Raw genomic sequence first — 16,882 nt, 5'->3', positions numbered from 1 at the left:
GACAGGTAACGTGCTGCGTATCTCAGACAGGTAACGTGCCGCGTATCCCCGACAGGTAACGTGCCGCGTGTCCCAGACAGGTAACGTGCTGCGTGTCCCAGACAGGTAACGTGCTGCGTATCACAGACAGGTAACGTGCTGCGTGTCCCAGACAGGTAACGTGCCGCGTGTCCCAGACAGGTAACGTGCCGCGTGTCCCAGACAGGTAAGGTGCTGCGTGTCCCAGACAGGTAACGTGCTGCGTATCTCAGACAGGTAACGTGCTGCGTATCTCAGACAGGTAACGTGCCGCGTATCCCCGACAGGTAACGTGCCGCGTGTCCCAGACAGGTAACGTGCTGCGTATCTCAGACAGGTAACGTGCCGCGTATCCCAGACAGGTAACGTGCCGCGTGTCCCAGACAGGTAACGTGCTGCGTGTCCCAGACAGGTAACGTGCTGCGTATCACAGACAGGTAACGTGCTGCGTGTCCCAGACAGGTAACATTCTGCGTATCCCAGACAGGTAACGTGCTGCGTGTCCCAGACAGGTAACGTGCTGCGTGTCCCAGACAGGTAACGTGCTGCGTATCACAGACAGGTAACGTGCTGCGTGTCCCAGACAGGTAACGTGCTGCATGTCCCAGACAGGTAACGTGCTGCGTGTCCCAGACAGGTAACGTGCTGCGTGTCCCAGACAGGTAACGTGCTGCATATCCCTGACATGTAACATGCTGCGTATCCCAGACAGGTAACGTGCTGCGTGTCCCAGACAGGTAACGTGCTGCGTGTCCCAGACAGGTAACGTGCTGCGTGTCCCAGACAGGTAACGTGCTGCGTATCACAGACAGGTAACGTGCTGCGTATCCCAGACAGGTAACATGCTGCGTTTCCCAGACAGGTAACGTGCTGCGTGTCCCAGACAGGTAACGTGCTGCGTATCCCAGACAGGTAACGTGCTGCGTGTCCCAGACAGGTAACGTGCTGCGTGTCCCAGACAGGTAACGTGCTGCGTGTCCCAGACAGGTAACGTGCTGCGTATCCCAGACAGGTAACGTGCTGCGTATCCCAGACAGGTAACGTGCTGCGTATCACAGACAGGTAACGTGCTGCGTATCCCAGACAGGTAACGTGCTGCGTATCCCAGACAGGTAACGTGCTGCGTATCCCAGACAGGTAACGTGCTGCGTATCCCAGACAGGTAACATGCTTCGTATCCCAGACAGGTAACGTGCTGCGTATCCCAGACAGGTAACGTGCTGCGTATCCCTGACATGTAACGTGCTGCGTATCCCAGACAGGTAACATGCTGCGTGTCCCAGACAGGTAACGTGCTGCGTGTCCCAGACAGGTAACGTGCTGCGTGTCCCAGACAGGTAACGTGCTGCGTGTCCCAGACAGGTAACGTGCTGCGTGTCCCAGACAGGTAACGTGCTGCGTGTCCCAGACAGGTAACGTGCTGCGTGTCCCAGACAGGTAACGTGCTGCGTGTCCTAGACAGGTAACGTGCTGCGTATGACAGACAGGTAACGTGCTGCGTGTCCCAGACAGGTAACGTGCTGCGTATGACAGACAGGTAACGTGCTGCGTGTCCCAGACAGGTAACATGCTGCGTGTCCCAGACAGGTAACGTGCTGCGTGTCCCAGACAGGTAACGTGCTGCGTATCCCTGACAGGTAACATGCTGCGTGTCCCAGACAGGTAACGTGCTGCGTATCCCTGACAGGTAACGTGCTGCGTATCCCTGACAGGTAACGTGCTGCGTATCCCAGACAGGTAACGTGCTGCGTATCATAGACAGGTAACGTGCTGCGTATCCCTGACAGGTAACGTGCTGCGTGTCCCAGACAGGTAACGTGCTGCATATCCCAGACAGGTAACGTGCTGCGTGTCCCAGACAGGTAACATGCTGCGTATCCCAGACAGGTAACGTGCTGCGTGTCCCAGACAGGTAACGTGCTGCGTGTCCCAGACAGGTAACGTGCTGCGTGTCCCAGACAGGTAACGTGCTGCGTGTCCCAGACAGGTAACGTGCTGCGTGTCCCAGACAGGTAACGTGCTGCGTGTCCCAGACAGGTAACGTGCTGCGTATCCCAGACAGGTAACGTGCTGCGTATCACAGACAGGTAACGTGCTGCGTATCCCAGACAGGTAACGTGCTGCGTATCCCAGACAGGTAACGTGCTGCGTATCCCAGACAGGTAACGTGCTGCGTATCCCTGACAGGTAACGTGCTGCGTATCCCAGACAGGTAACGTGCTGCGTGTCCCAGACAGGTAACGTGCTGCGTATCCCAGACAGGTAACGTGCTGCGTGTCCCAGACAGGTAACGTGCTGCATGTCCCAGACAGGTAACGTGCTGCGTATCCCAGACAGGTAACGTGCTGCGTGTCCCAGACAGGTAACGTGCTGCGTATCCCAGACAGGTAACGTGCTGCGTGTCCCAGACAGGTAACGTGCTGCGTATCCCAGACAGGTAACATGCTGCATGTCCCAGACAGGTAACGTGCTGCGTGTCCCAGACACGTAACGTGCTGCGTATCCCAGACAGGTAACGTGCTGCGTGTCCCAGACAGGTAACGTGCTGCGTATCCCAGACAGGTAACGTGCTGCGTATCCCAGACAGGTAACGTGCTGCGTGTCCCAGACAGGTAAAGTGCTGCGTATCCCAGACAGGTAACGTGCTGCGTATCCCAGACAGGTAACGTGCTGCGTATCCCAGACAGGTAACGTGCTGCGTGTCCCAGACAGGTAACGTGCTGCGTATCCCAGACAGGTAACGTGCTGCTTATCACAGACAGGTAACGTGCTGCGTATCACAGACAGGTAACGTGCTGCGTATCCCTGACAGGTATCGTGCTGCGTGTCTCAGACAGGTAACATGCTGCGTATCCCAGACAGGTAACGTGCTGCGTGTCCCAGACAGGTAACGTGCTGCGTGTCCCAGACACGTAACGTGCTGCGTATCCCAGACAGGCAACGTGCTGCGTATCCCAGACAGGTAACGTGCTGCGTATCACAGACAGGTAACGTGCTGCGTATCCCAGACAGGTAACATGCTGCGTGTCCCAGACAGGTAACGTGCTGCGTGTCCCAGACAGGTAACGTGCTGCGTGACCCAGACAGGTAACGTGCTGCGTGTCCCAGACAGGTAACGTGCTGCGTGTCCCAGACAGGTAACGTGCTGCGTATCCCAGACAGGTAACGTGCTGCGTGTCCCAGACAGGTAACATGCTGCGTATCCCAGACAGGTAACGTGCTGCATGTCCCTGACAGGTAACATGCTGCGTGTCCCAGACAGGTAACGTGCTGCGTATCCCAGACAGGTAACGTGCTGCATGTCCCAGACAGGTAACATGCTGCGTGTCCCAGACAGGTAACGTGCTGCGTATCCCAGACAGGTAACGTGCTGCGTGTCCCAGACAGGTAACGTGCTGCGTGTCCCAGACAGGTAACGTGCTGCGTGTTCCAGACAGGTAACGTGCTGCGTATCCCAGACAAGTAACGTGCTGCGTGTCCCAAACAGGTAACGTGCTGCGTATCCCAGACAGGTAACATGCTGCGTATCCCAGACAGGTAACGTGCTGCGTGTCCCAGGCAGGTAACGTGCTGCGTGTCCCAGGCAGGTAACGTGCTGCGTATCCCAGAAAGGTAACGTGCTGCTTGTCCCAGACAGGTAACGTGCTGCGTGTCCCAGACAGGTATCGTGCTGCGTGTCTCAGACAGGTAACATGCTGCGTATCCCAGACAGGTAACGTGCTGCGTGTCCCAGAGAGGTAACGTGCTGCGTGTCCCAGACACGTAACGTGCTGCGTATCCCAGACAGGTAACGTGCTGCGTATCCCAGACAGGTAACGTGCTGCGTATCACAGACAGGTAACGTGCTGCGTATCACAGACAGGTAACGTGCTGCGTATCACAGACAGGTAACGTGCTGCGTATCCCAGACAGGTAACATGCTGCGTGTCCCAGACAGGTAACGTGCTGCGTATCCCAGACAGGTAACGTGCTGCGTGTCCCAGACAGGTAACATGCTGCGTATCCCAGACAGGTAACGTGCTGCATGTCCCAGACAGGTAACATGCTGCGTGTCCCAGACAGGTAACGTGCTGCGTATCCCAGACAGGTAACGTGCTGCATGTCCCAGACAGGTAACATGCTGCGTGTCCCAGACAGGTAACGTGCTGCGTATCCCAGACAGGTAACGTGCTGCGTGTCCCAGACAGGTAACGTGCTGCGTGTCCCAGACAGGTAACGTGCTGCGTGTCCCAGACAGGTAACGTGCTGCGTATCCCAGACAAGTAACGTGCTGCGTGTCCCAAACAGGTAACGTGCTGCGTATCCCAGACAGGTAACATGCTGCGTATCCCAGACAGGTAACGTGCTGCGTGTCCCAGACAGGTAACGTGCTGCGTATCACAGACAGGTAACGTGCTGCGTATCCCAGACAGGTAACATGCTGCGTGTCCCAGACAGGTAACGTGCTGCGTGTCCCAGACAGGTAACGTGCTGCGTGTCCCAGACAGGTAACGTGCTGCGTGTCCCAGACAGGTAACGTGCTGCGTGTCCCAGACAGGTAACGTGCTGCGTATCCCAGACAGGTAACGTGCTGCGTGTCCCAGACAGGTAACATGCTGCGTATCCCAGACAGGTAACGTGCTGCATGTCCCAGACAGGTAACATGCTGCGTGTCCCAGACAGGTAACGTGCTGCGTATCCCAGACAGGTAACGTGCTGCGTGTCATAAACAGGTAACGTGCTGCGTATCCCAGACAGGTAACGTGCTGCGTGTCCCAGACAGGTAACGTGCTGCGTGTCCCAAACAGGTAACGTGGTGCGTATCCCAGACAGGTAACATGCTGCGTGTCCCAGACAGGTAACGTGCTGCGTATCCCAGACAGGTAACGTGCTGCGTATCACAGACAGGTAACGTGCTGCGTGTCATAAACAGGTAACGTGCTGCGTATCCCAGACAGGTAAAGTGCTGCGTATCCCAGACAGGTAACGTGCTGCGTATCCCAAACAGGTAACGTGCTGCGTATCACAGACAGGTAACGTGCTGCGTATCCCAGACAGGTAACGTGCTGCGTGTCCCAGACAGGTAACGTGCTGCGTGTCCCAGACAGGTAACGTGCTGCGTATCCCTGACATGTAACGTGCTGCGTGTCCCAGACAGGTAACATGCTGCGTGTCCCAGACAGGTAACGTGCTGCGTGTCCCAGACAGGTAACGTGCTGCGTATCCCAGACAGGTAACGTGCTGCGTGTCCCAGACAGGTAACGTGCTGCGTGTCCCAGACAGGTAACGTGCTGCGTATCCCAGACAAGTAACGTGCTGCGTGTCCCAGACAGGTAACGTGCTGCGTGTCCCAGACAGGTAACGTGGCGCGTATCCAGACAGGTAACGTGCTGCGTATCCCAGACAGGTAACGTGCTGCGTGTCCCAGACAGGTAACGTGCTGCGTATCCCAGACAGGTAACGTGCTGCGTGTCCCAGACAGGTAACGTGCTGCGTGTCCCAGACAGGTAACGTGCTGCGTATCCCAGACAGGTAACGTGCTGCGTGTCCCAGACAGGTAACGTGCTGCGTGTCCCAGACAGGTAACGTGCTGCGTATCCCAGACAGGTAACGTGCTGCGTATCCCAGACAGGTAACGTGCTGCGTGTCCCAGACAGGTAACGTGCTGCGTGTCCCAGACAGGTAACGTGCTGCGTGTCCCAGACAGGTAACGTGCTGCGTGTCCCAGACAGGTAACGTGCTGCGTGTCCCTGACATGTAACGTGCTGCGTGTCCCTGACATGTAACGTGCTGCGTGTCCCAGACAGGTAACGTGCTGCGTATCCCAGACAGGTAACGTGCTGCGTATGACAGACAGGTAACGTGCTGCGTATCCCAGACAGGTAACGTGCTGCGTGTCCCAGACAGGTAACGTGCTGCGTGTCCCAGACAGGTAACATGCTGCGTATCCCTGACATGTAACGTGCTGCGTGTCCCAGACAGGTAACGTGCTGCGTATCCCTGACATGTAACGTGCTGCGTGTCCCAGACAGGTAACGTGCTGCGTGTCCCAGACAGGTAACGTGCTGCGTGTCCCAGACAGGTAACGTGCTGCGTGTCCCAGACAAGTAACGTGCTGCGTATCCCAGACAGGTAACGTGCTGCGTGTCCCAGACAGGTAACGTGCTGCGTGTCCCAGACAGGTAACGTGCTGCGTGTCCCAGACAGGTAACGTGCTGCGTGTCCCAGACAGGTAACGTGGCGCGTATCCCAGACAGGTAACGTGCTGCGTATCCCAGACAGGTAACGTGCTGCGTGTCCCAGACAGGTAACGTGCTGCATGTCCCAGACAGGTAACGTGCTGCGTATCCCCGACATGTAACGTGCTGCGTATCCCAGACAGGTAACGTGCTGCGTATCCCAGACAGGTAACGTGCTGCGTGTCCCAGACAGGTAACGTGCTGCGTATCCCAGACAGGTAACGTGCTGCGTGTCCCAGACAGGTAACGTGCTGCGTGTCCCAGACAGGTAACGTGCTGCGTGTCCCAGACAGGTAACGTGCTGCGTATCCCCGACATGTAACGTGCTGCGTATCCCAGACAGGTAACGTGCTGCGTATCACAGATAGGTAACGTGCTGCGTATCCCAGACAGGTAACGTGCTGCGTGTCCCAGACAGGTAACGTGCTGCGTGTCCCAGACAGGTAACGTGCCGCGTGTCCCAGACAGGTAACGTGCCGCGTGTCCCAGACAGGTAACGTGCTGCGTGTCCCAGACAGGTAACGTGGCGCGTGTCCCAGACAGGTAACGTGCTGCGTGTCCCAGACAGGTAACGTGCTGCGTGTCCCAGACAGGTAACGTGCTGCGTATCCCAGACAGGTAACGTGCTGCGTATCACAGACAGGTAACGTGCTGCGTGTCCCAGACAGGTAACGTGCTGCGTATCACAGACAGGTAACGTGGCGCGTATCCCAGACAGGTAACGTGCTGAGTATCTACAGTTAAAGTCAATATGTAAGGCCATGCTCCCGTGGCGCGCTCTCGTGCACGTACGCTCTCCAAAGCTAGGCGCTTAGGGAGACAGAGAAAATAAATTTTCAAGCGTGCTGAAGGGTCACATGACCCTTCAGCAACCAGTCAGCATGTCAATGCACACAGCACACAGACACACATACACACATACACACACAAACACACACACTAGACACAGAAATAAACCCAATCCAGTCAATGACACGCCCCCGGCCATGCCACCCGCTCGCGCTTGTAAAATTCTGCAGGGCAGCCTGCGCTCATGCTTGGACAGTTGGGGACGTCACCGCTCTCAAGCCTGAGCGCGCTCAGCGGCAGCGTGGCCGCAGCCTAATGCAGCTTAATTAAAGAGGCAGTACAAGCGATGCATTTCTTTTTTTTGATAGGATTAAAGCAGGGGGTCTGCGGAGCTGAACCTCGTTACGGTTTCTTGCCTAGAAAATGTTATCACGGCTGATATCAAAGTCATTTACATACCAGGCAGAGATTTAGAGGATGTTTCTTCCTACAGACCCATATCTCATTACACCAAATTATTGGCAGATAGATTGAAATGTTTCCTGCCATCTGTTACATCCCCGGAACGAATTAGCTCAATGTGGGGAAGAAGCCCCACTTCTGACATCCGTAAGGTTACTGCCATAATACATTTTCTAGAATATAATACATCCCATAATCCCTCTTCTCTACGTCTATTGGGCCTTCATGTTGAAAAGACCTTTGACATGGTGATTTGGGACCTCACGCATAATGCCAAAAATACATTTGGAATGATGGGAAATATGTAGACAAATCCTAATGCTACAGTCTGGACCGATGGTGTCTGTTGCCTGGTTTTCCAATTGGAGAGACGCTTTGCCCACTATTGCCCTTATTTATTGGGAATGCCTTGCAATATAGCTAATACGAATGATTTAGAAGCCGTAAACATAGCTGATACTGAATCTAATGTTTCGCGTTATGCAGATCAGACTATTTATAAGTGATGGAGAAAAAGATGGAGACTGCTGCTCCTGGCAAAAAGTAGGAAGGAACATGACGGCGAGTAGCGGTTGCTCCACACCGGGCAAGCCGGAGACACCGGGTTACGGCTCAAGTCATGTTATTCACTGAGGACCATTTCTAGCCCTCATATGAGTATTGTACTTGTAATTTCAAATTCCCCGCTTATGTGTCTCCTCCTACCCTCCTATATATCTTTAGCTCAAGAGGGATTTACTTTACCCTCCTCCCAACCAGATACACGCTCCGTTCTAGATGTACTTTCAATGTATTATTTGAGACCATTGTCTGCCCTCCTGGAGCTTGTATTCGCTTTTCCATATAGTATTTCTAAGTGATCCCTCCCGGGCATTCCCACTAGTACTGGATTCTCTGGACCTATTTGGTTCCTTATTAAGGGTATAAAATAAATATGACTAAATCGGAAGTGCTAAGCATAGGTAACAATAAAAAAAACCTGACTGGGCTAAGTGCTGCCCATTTAAATGCACATAGAAACTTACATTATACATGAAACTGCAAATAATGTTGAAGAAACATGATTTACACTTAATACTATTCCCAAGATTTAAAGCAGCAATCCCGGCCCCTCTTTTAATGTATTATTACAGGATGGGTCCATGGCTTTCATTTGCAAACAAAGCTGTCTCTAAATGTTAGAGGAGACATAACACATTGTTCTGAGATGAGTCACAAGCAGCTGATTCTTACTTGTGCAGTGAAATACCTGGCGGCAAGGAACACTATAAATAGATCGTGAGCTAAAGGACACACCTACATTTACATACAGTATGTATCACTAAGGTAATGAGCACCTCTGGCAGCAGAAACTGTGTGCAGTATGATGCTGGTTTTAGACATCTGCCCTGTCTGAATGTCACTTGTGATAGTTACTGTAGAAATACAAGTTTATCACGCTGTATATGTCTCACGTATAGTAATGCAAGGGGTGTGCAGCGGATTTTGGGGCAGGCCCCAGTCGTCGTGTGCACAAGCAGCGATGCGCGACCGCCTTGGCCAAAAGACACGATTTTTGTTGTTGGCGCGGCGGCCGAGCATTGGCGACGTCACGGCGAAGGTTCAGCCAATGAGGGCGAACCAGCTGCGTGACATCATGGCCGCGCCCCCCCCCGCTTCTTCCTTTTGGATCTCCTGCTCTTCAACCTTAGACCACAGGTCGCGGCTGAAATGGGTGCACGAGACGCCGGGCGCTCCGGCGCGCGCGCAGCTGTGAGAACTGGGGCCGTAGCCTTTGTGAGTCCCATGCAAAGGTCACACTGGTTTCTGGTGCCTGATTCAGAGAGAGATAAAGGGTCTTGTTTCAGAAAGCTTGCGCTAGGATTCAAATCAGGTGACTGGGTGGCTGAGGGGGGGTGTTCGGCAGCTGAGGGGTGGGGAGTGTTCGGCAGGTATGGGGGGAGGGGGTGTTCGGCAGGTGAAGGGGGGTTCGGCAGGTATGGGGGGGTTCCGGCGGCTCAACCGCTTTGTTACCTTTGAGAAGAGGCAGCCAGGGGCGAGTGAAGAGAGGGTGAGGTGCCCCTGAGACACTGGAGTAGGAGCCGGTGTGACGGCTGTGGGTGATGGCGGGGTTCCCGGCGGAACTGTGGTGGTGCCGGACGCGGGGCGGTGCGGGGATGGGGCGGTAGCTGGCAGGACGTCCGTGGGTAATGCGGGGACCCGGCGGTACTGTGGGGGGTGGGTAGCCGACGGGACGGGCTTAGATGCGGGTGGGCCGGCGGAAGTGCGGGGGTGGTGCGGTTTCTGGCGGGACATCCGGCGGTGATTCAGGGGGGACCAGGTGGTACTGAGGTGGATACGGTCCCAGAGGGGACGGTGCTGGGGGGGGGTGTACTGGCACAGCAGGTGGTGGGACTGCGTGGTGGAGATGGGCGCAGGGGTGGGGGAGAGGCGGTAGTCGGCGGGTGTGGGGTGTGAAGAGTTTGGCTGAGGCGCGGCGGAGGTAGTTTGGGGGAGGGGGTGGCGGGGGTAGTTTGGCTGAGGCGCAGCGGTGGTAGTTTGGCTGAGGGGGTGGAGGTGAGGCGGCTTCGGCTGAGGCAGGTCAGGACGGTATGGCTACACGGGACACACGGGGGTGGGACACCGGCCAATGAGAGCCGTGGGGGGACGGGACACACCGGCCAATGAGAGCCATGGGAGAGCGGGCAGACCGACGGACCAATCAAATTTTCTACAGGGACGCACAAACAACATTTTCAGTTATACATATATATATATATATATATATATATAAAAAGAAAAAGTATTAGTTGTGCAAAACTGATTTTAAATAGTGTTGCAATGATGTCTATGAGTGCTGCCACAATGTAATGGGTGTACACCACCCCAAAAAAAATACAAAGTACAAAAAAACACAAAAAGCGCAAATCAGAGACACAGGTGCATGGATATATAACACCTGAAGGATAAATACGTGTACAAGTCCTATATTCGAATTTCACAACGAGATGTACCTATAAATGAAAAAGATACCAATATGGTGAAGTACATTTATAAATAAAATTATTGCGCAAGCAACAGAGGCTACTTACAATGTAGCAGAAATAACAGGCACATCAGTCAAATGCTTTCAGATCGCTGCATCAAAGGGGCTGATAATCTCAGGAACCGCTCACTCTGTCTGTGTGCTCGGACGCGGAAGCTTCACTGCTCAGCTGTAATCAGCAGTTGCGCGGGTCCTCTGATGGTGACGTCACTCCCCTAAACGGGGATACCGCTGCCTCCGTCACTCGGTGAGATTAGCCACAGGGCTCAATTCCGAGATTGATATAACAGTCCCAATAGCCTTTAAATAAGGCTTTGTAGCAAATATAAAGACAGTTAAAAGTCCTGAATATAACAGAAAATAGGGAGATCTACTAAGAGACCCTCACCCTACTAGTTTCGTCTGAGTTTAGACTTCTTCTGGGGCACTATTTATAAATATATATATTAATATATATATATAGCCATGCATAATAATGGTATATTGCTTTCCTCTCTGTTACAGTGGGTGGGGGAGTGGGGAATGTGGATGGACTGGGCGCTTCCCAATTAATGTTAGATTGGTGTAATTAGTGACACACCTTAGATACACAAAATAAACCTTACACCACAAAGTGATAATAAAAATAATAGTGTACAAGTGCAGCTCAACTTCCTCAGGTGGGACAGTTCCAAGTCCCAGGATGTAGAATTTTCTTTTCTTGGGGTTGAGGAGGAGTGCAGATGGTATATCACTGCTAAAAAGATAATCAATAAATGAAATGAACTCACAAAAATCGTATTATATTACTGCATGTCAGAGATCCATCTCTCTCTGACTGGAGCCCTTTGTGTAGCTGGGGTCAGGATGCCTCTCAGTGGAGTGGATGATATGCAAGTGAAAGAAACCACAAATAGTGCATACTGTATAAACTATAAATATGTATTAGTCACAAATATTAAGGAAACTCACATTTTCCATAAATTAAATAGGTGGTGGAGAGAACCGCCGATAGAAGGGTGGTGGGGTGTAAGGCTGCTGCCCGGTGCTTCACTTTCACTTACACCTCACAGTGTAGTTCCGCATCAGTCTCTGCCGTCGCGTCACTTCCGGTTTCGCGTCACAGGTGAGGGCAGGAAGCCAAAATGGGTCTGGTGTCTGCAGTAGATTGCCAGTCCTTCAGTGAGCAAATTCTCTCCAAACTCTAACTCTACGCGTTTCGCTCACTGAAGGACTGGCAATCCCTGACGAAGAGAGACATCATTTGTACTTTCGAAACGCGTTGGAAGGTTTTTTAGCACCGTTGAGCCACCGTAGCTGAAATTCAACACTGGTGACGTCATCGAGCCGTGCAGATCGTGTGCAATCCAGGAAGCAAGGCTTGTGGAAGCACTGAATCGGATCCCCGGCATCAGAGGCAAACACAGCACCAGGCGAAAGGCGATATCAACGGCAAAGACCATAAACCAAGTGCTTATTTCCTATTCACTTCTGGTGAGTAGGATTCCAATTTTATACCAGACGGAGCAAAGAAAAAGAATTGCTGGACTAAGCACCGCAGTGCAAGAGAGTGCTGAGGCACGAGTCCATCATTCTAATAGTTTAATCTGTATTTTATATGTTTTTTTAAATATGTGTGTATAACAATGCCATCCATGGTTATTTTAACCTTGCTATTTTAATTTAATAAATTGCTCCTTCATTGCATAACCCTGTCATCCCTTGGGTAATACACCATTGCAGGTTCCCTGCATGTTTTGTCTTTTTTCTTTCCTTTTCCTGAGGTCACTGTTCAACAGAAGAGATTGCAAGTATATTCTTCAAACACCTCACCTCAGCGCCAGAAAAGATAATTTCCAGCTCTTAACCGTTCATGATGCAGCGGGGCGGGAGGTGAAGAAACCAGACCCTCGGCACTACTATTAGGTCCGTTAACGAGTGGTCTGCCTTTTTCTTTACTGCTTACTGCTGGTCAGTGAGCGGATGTTACGTCATTATTATGTAAAGTGATGATGTTTAAATGCTAAGTTTGTGTGTTCTTTTTCAGTGTTTCCTGGAGCAAGGTACACCAAATTTAGGACCCAGCCGGGACGGTGGGGATTCACCAGGGGGAGTATATAGCCATGCATAATAATGGTATATTGCTTTCCTCTCTGTTGGCAGTAAGTCCTGGTAAGAACAGGTATGCCAGAAGTAGTTATGGAGGTTTTCCCTCATCCAATGGTGAGGTGCCCTATGTATGGAGGGGAGTGGCTGTATGCTCTGAGTCCCTGGATAGTGACATCAGGGATGCGCCTGCCTCCTAAAGTATATAAGGCACAACACAGTTAGTTACAGTGTGGAAGTCGTGTGTTCTAGCAGTGTTCTGGCAGCTGTGGAAAGCTGTTAGGAAGTTGTATGGCCTGCATAAGGGATTGTAGGAACACTTTGTGACCCTAGTGAAGTAACTAGCGGTCCAGGTTGACCAATCAGCCTGTCTAAGCCACTCTGTGTCCATGGACCTGGCACAGAGAGGGTCTCCCTAGGAGAAGGGGGAACCCGACTTCAATTCAGGAGGGCGTACCTGGCAAAGGGACAGCACGGAGGGATGTGCGGCTGGAGCCGGCAGCTGCATGGGGCAGTCTGCTACATCACCGTCTACAATAAAGATGACCTTGTTAAAGATACCCCCACTGTGTGAGTGTGAAATTACTCGCAAGTGGATGGCACCACCAAGAAGGAGTTCCTCACCAGGACCATCTCCCTGCGGAAGCATAGACCCTGATGAGGTGGAGGCGCTGCACATGATGTAAGTTGAACTCGCACCCACTACCTCAGCTACCTGTTCTGTTGAAAATCCCCTACTAACATCAAGCGGGAGACTCAGGAGTTCTGTTGCCTACAGGTGCACCACCAAACACACACGTAATGGGAGTTGGTTATTAAAGTACCCGGGCCAATGTGAGATTGGGGGGGGGGGGGGGAAACCCGTTACATATATAAAGAAAGCGCACGGCCCATAGCATAAAATCATTTACATTTCATGGAAAAGGGGGGGGGGGAAGAAACAGGCTCACCCACAAGCGAAGCACATATAAACAGTTGTGAACATATATTGTCACCGCCACATCAGGTAAGTCAGCCGTCTGTGTCCACAAACAGGATCCTCAGCAAACTTTAAACAGCTCCGGGAAGAAGCAGGGTCCTTAAAGTTGAAGTCCCAGCACAACAGCTAGCTCCAGTGAGCAATGAACGCTGTCAGCTTCCTGCAGCTTCAGAGACGCGATACGGCCACCATACACCGTCCTTCAGTGATGACGTAGTGACGCTGCGTGCGTCCTGACGCGTTTCGTCACTCCAAGATAACTTTTTCAAAGGATACTAGATTCTAATAGCACATGGTCTTAAATACCCTCAGTGTTGCCTAGCAACCCGTTCACAGCCCTCAGCATAATTAGTAATTAGTCCTAAGCATTCTAGACATACAATCAAATAAAAACGGAGGGAGATGACTGTTACAAACATAAAAAGTATAAATTCGGAACCCCAGAAATTCAGTGGCAGACAAACGCAGAGAGACAACTGCATAACACTATAATAGTTTTGAAATGGTTCAAAGAAGAATTGGCTCCATTGATTGGAATAGTAATTTGAAAGTAGTTCTAAAATTTGGACACATATCCTTAATAAACTTGCAGTTTGCAAATAACGGCTTAGCAAAATATATATAACTAGGGTGACCAGATTTTGAAAATGAAAAACCGGGACACAATAAAAATTATTAATACAACAAAAAACATTACTAAAAAAGAATATTATAATGATATTTATCTAATAGTGTCACCATTGATGCTGTATTATTCATTCTACCTCTTCCCATTCTCTCTCTACCTTCTCCCCCATCACTGCCGCCAACAGAAATCATGCGCGCCCCCCAAAGGGAGGGAGGGAGAGAGGTGACAGGGAGGGAGGGAGGTGACAGGGAAGGAGGGAGGTGACAGGGAGGGAGGGAGGTGACAGGGAGGGAGAGAGGTGACAGGGAGGGAGAGAGGTGACAGGGAGGGAGGGAGAGAGGTGACTAGGAGGGAGGGAGGTGACAGGGAGGGAGGGAGGTGACAGGGAGGGAGGTAGGTGACGGAGGGAGGGAGAGAGGGGTGATAGGGAGGGAGGGAGAGGGGTGACAGGGAGGGAGGGAAGTGACAGGGAGGGAGGGAGGTGACAGGGAGGGAGGGAGGTGACAGGGAGGGAGGGAGAGAGGTGACAGGGAGGGAGGGAGAGAGGTGACTGGGAGGGAGGGAGAGAGGTGACTGGGAGGGAGGGAGGTGACTGGGAGGGAGGGAGAGATAGAGGTGACTGGGAGGGAGGGAGAGATAGAGGTGACTGGGAGGGAGGGAGAGATAGAGGTGACTGGGAGGGAGGGAGAGATAGAGGTGACTGGGAGGGAGGGAGAGATAGAGGTGACTGGGAGGGAGGGAGAGATAGAGGTGACTGGGAGGGAGGGAGAGATAGAGGTGACTGGGAAGGAGGGAGAGATAGAGGTGACTGGGATGGAGGGAGAGATAGAGGTGACTGGGAGGGAGAGATAGAGGTGACTGGGAGGGAGAGATAGAGGTGACTGGGAGGGAGAGATAGAGGTGACTGGGAGGGAGGGAGGTGACTGGGAGGGAGGGAGAGATAGAGGTGACTGGGAGGGAGAGATAGAGGTGACTGGGAGGGAGAGATAGAGGTGACTGGGAGGGAGAGATAGAGGTGACTGGGAGGGAGAGATAGAGGTGACTGGGAGGGAGAGATAGAGAGAGGTGACTGGGAGGGAGGGATAGAGAGAGGTGACAGGGAGGGAGGGAGAGGTGACAGGGAAGGAGGGAGAGATAGAGGTGACTGGGAGGGAGAGATAGAGGTGACTGGGAGGGAGGGAGAGATAGAGGTGACTGGGAGGGAGAGATAGAGGTGACTGGGAGGGAGAGATAGAGGTGACTGGGAGGGAGAGATAGAGGTGACAGGGAGGGAGAGATAGAGGTGACAGGGAGGGAGGGAGGTGAAAGGGAGGTAGGGAGGTGACAGGGAGGGAGAGAGGTGACGGAGGGAGGGGTGGCGAGAGGTGACAGGGAGGGAGGGAGAGAGGTGACAGGGAGGGAGGGAGAGAGGTGACAGGGAGGGAGAGAGGTGACAGGGAGGGAGGTGACAGGGAGGGAGAGATAGAGGTGACTGGGAGGGAGGGAGGGAGAGATAGAGGTGACAGGGAGGGAGGGAGGTGACTGGGAGGGAGAGATAGAGGTGACAGGGAGGGAGATAGAGGTGACAGGGAGGGAGGGAGAGATAGAGGTGACAGGGAGGGAGATAGAGGTGACAGGGAGGGAGGGAGGTGAAAGGGAGGGAGGCAGGTAGGGAGGTGACAGGGAGGGGGGAGGGAGGTGATAGGGAGGGAGGGAGAGAGGTGACGGAGGGAGGGGTGGCGAGAGGTGACAGGGAGGGAGAGAGGTGACAGGGAGGGAGGGAGAGAGGTGACAGGGAGGGAGGTGACAGGGAGGAGGGAGAAAGGTGACAGGGAGGGAGGTGACAGGGAGGGAGGGAGAGAGGTGACAGGGAGGGAGGGAGAGAGAGAGGCGACAGGGAGAGAGGTGACAGGGAGGAGGGAGAGGTGACAGGGAGGGAGAGAGGTGACAGGGAGGGAGAGAGGTGACAGGGAGGGTGGGAGGGAGAGAGGTGACAGGGAGGGTGGGAGGGAGGGAGAGAGGTGACAGGGGGGTGGGAGGGAGGGAGGTGACAGGGAGGGTGGGAGAGAGGTGACAGGGAGGGTGGGAGGAGGTGACCGGGAGGGAGGGAGGTGACAGGGAGGGAGGGAGGTGACAGGGAGGTGGAGAGAGAGGGAGAGGTGACAGGTATGGAGAGGATGACAGGGAGGGGGAGACACACACACACACACACAGAGAGACACACACACAGAGAAACACACCCAGAAAATTATATAAATAATTTATTGACATTAATTAAAATTAAATAAAAAATGAAGACATTAATGGACATTCCTCATTGTCATTCCTGACCTGACGTTGGGGCTTGTATATATAATATAAAATTTGCTAAATAAATAGCAGGGGAAAGCAGAAATATGGTTGTGCATTATTATAAATATATATGTTGCTACTTACACTTACAGTACTTATTGTACAGACTGTGTCACACGTGCAGCGGCAGCTCTGCCTCTGAGCAGCTCCAGACTGACACATCGTCTCCTGTGCTCCTCGTGGCAGTCACTGTCACAGGTCAGTGACATCACTGCCATCCCATGGATCACTGCGGCCCCTCCCACCCGGCATCTGTCCAATCCCCTGCGGTCTTGCTGAGCTGCTCCCATCCTCCTCAAATGGCCACCAATCTCCTGCACCGTTACTCCCTGGTAGTGTAGTGTGGT

Source organism: Ascaphus truei, chromosome 5, assembly GCF_040206685.1.
Source record: "Ascaphus truei isolate aAscTru1 chromosome 5, aAscTru1.hap1, whole genome shotgun sequence".
NCBI lineage: Eukaryota > Metazoa > Chordata > Amphibia > Anura > Ascaphidae > Ascaphus > Ascaphus truei.
Note: the sequence above shows the minus strand (reverse complement) of the source record.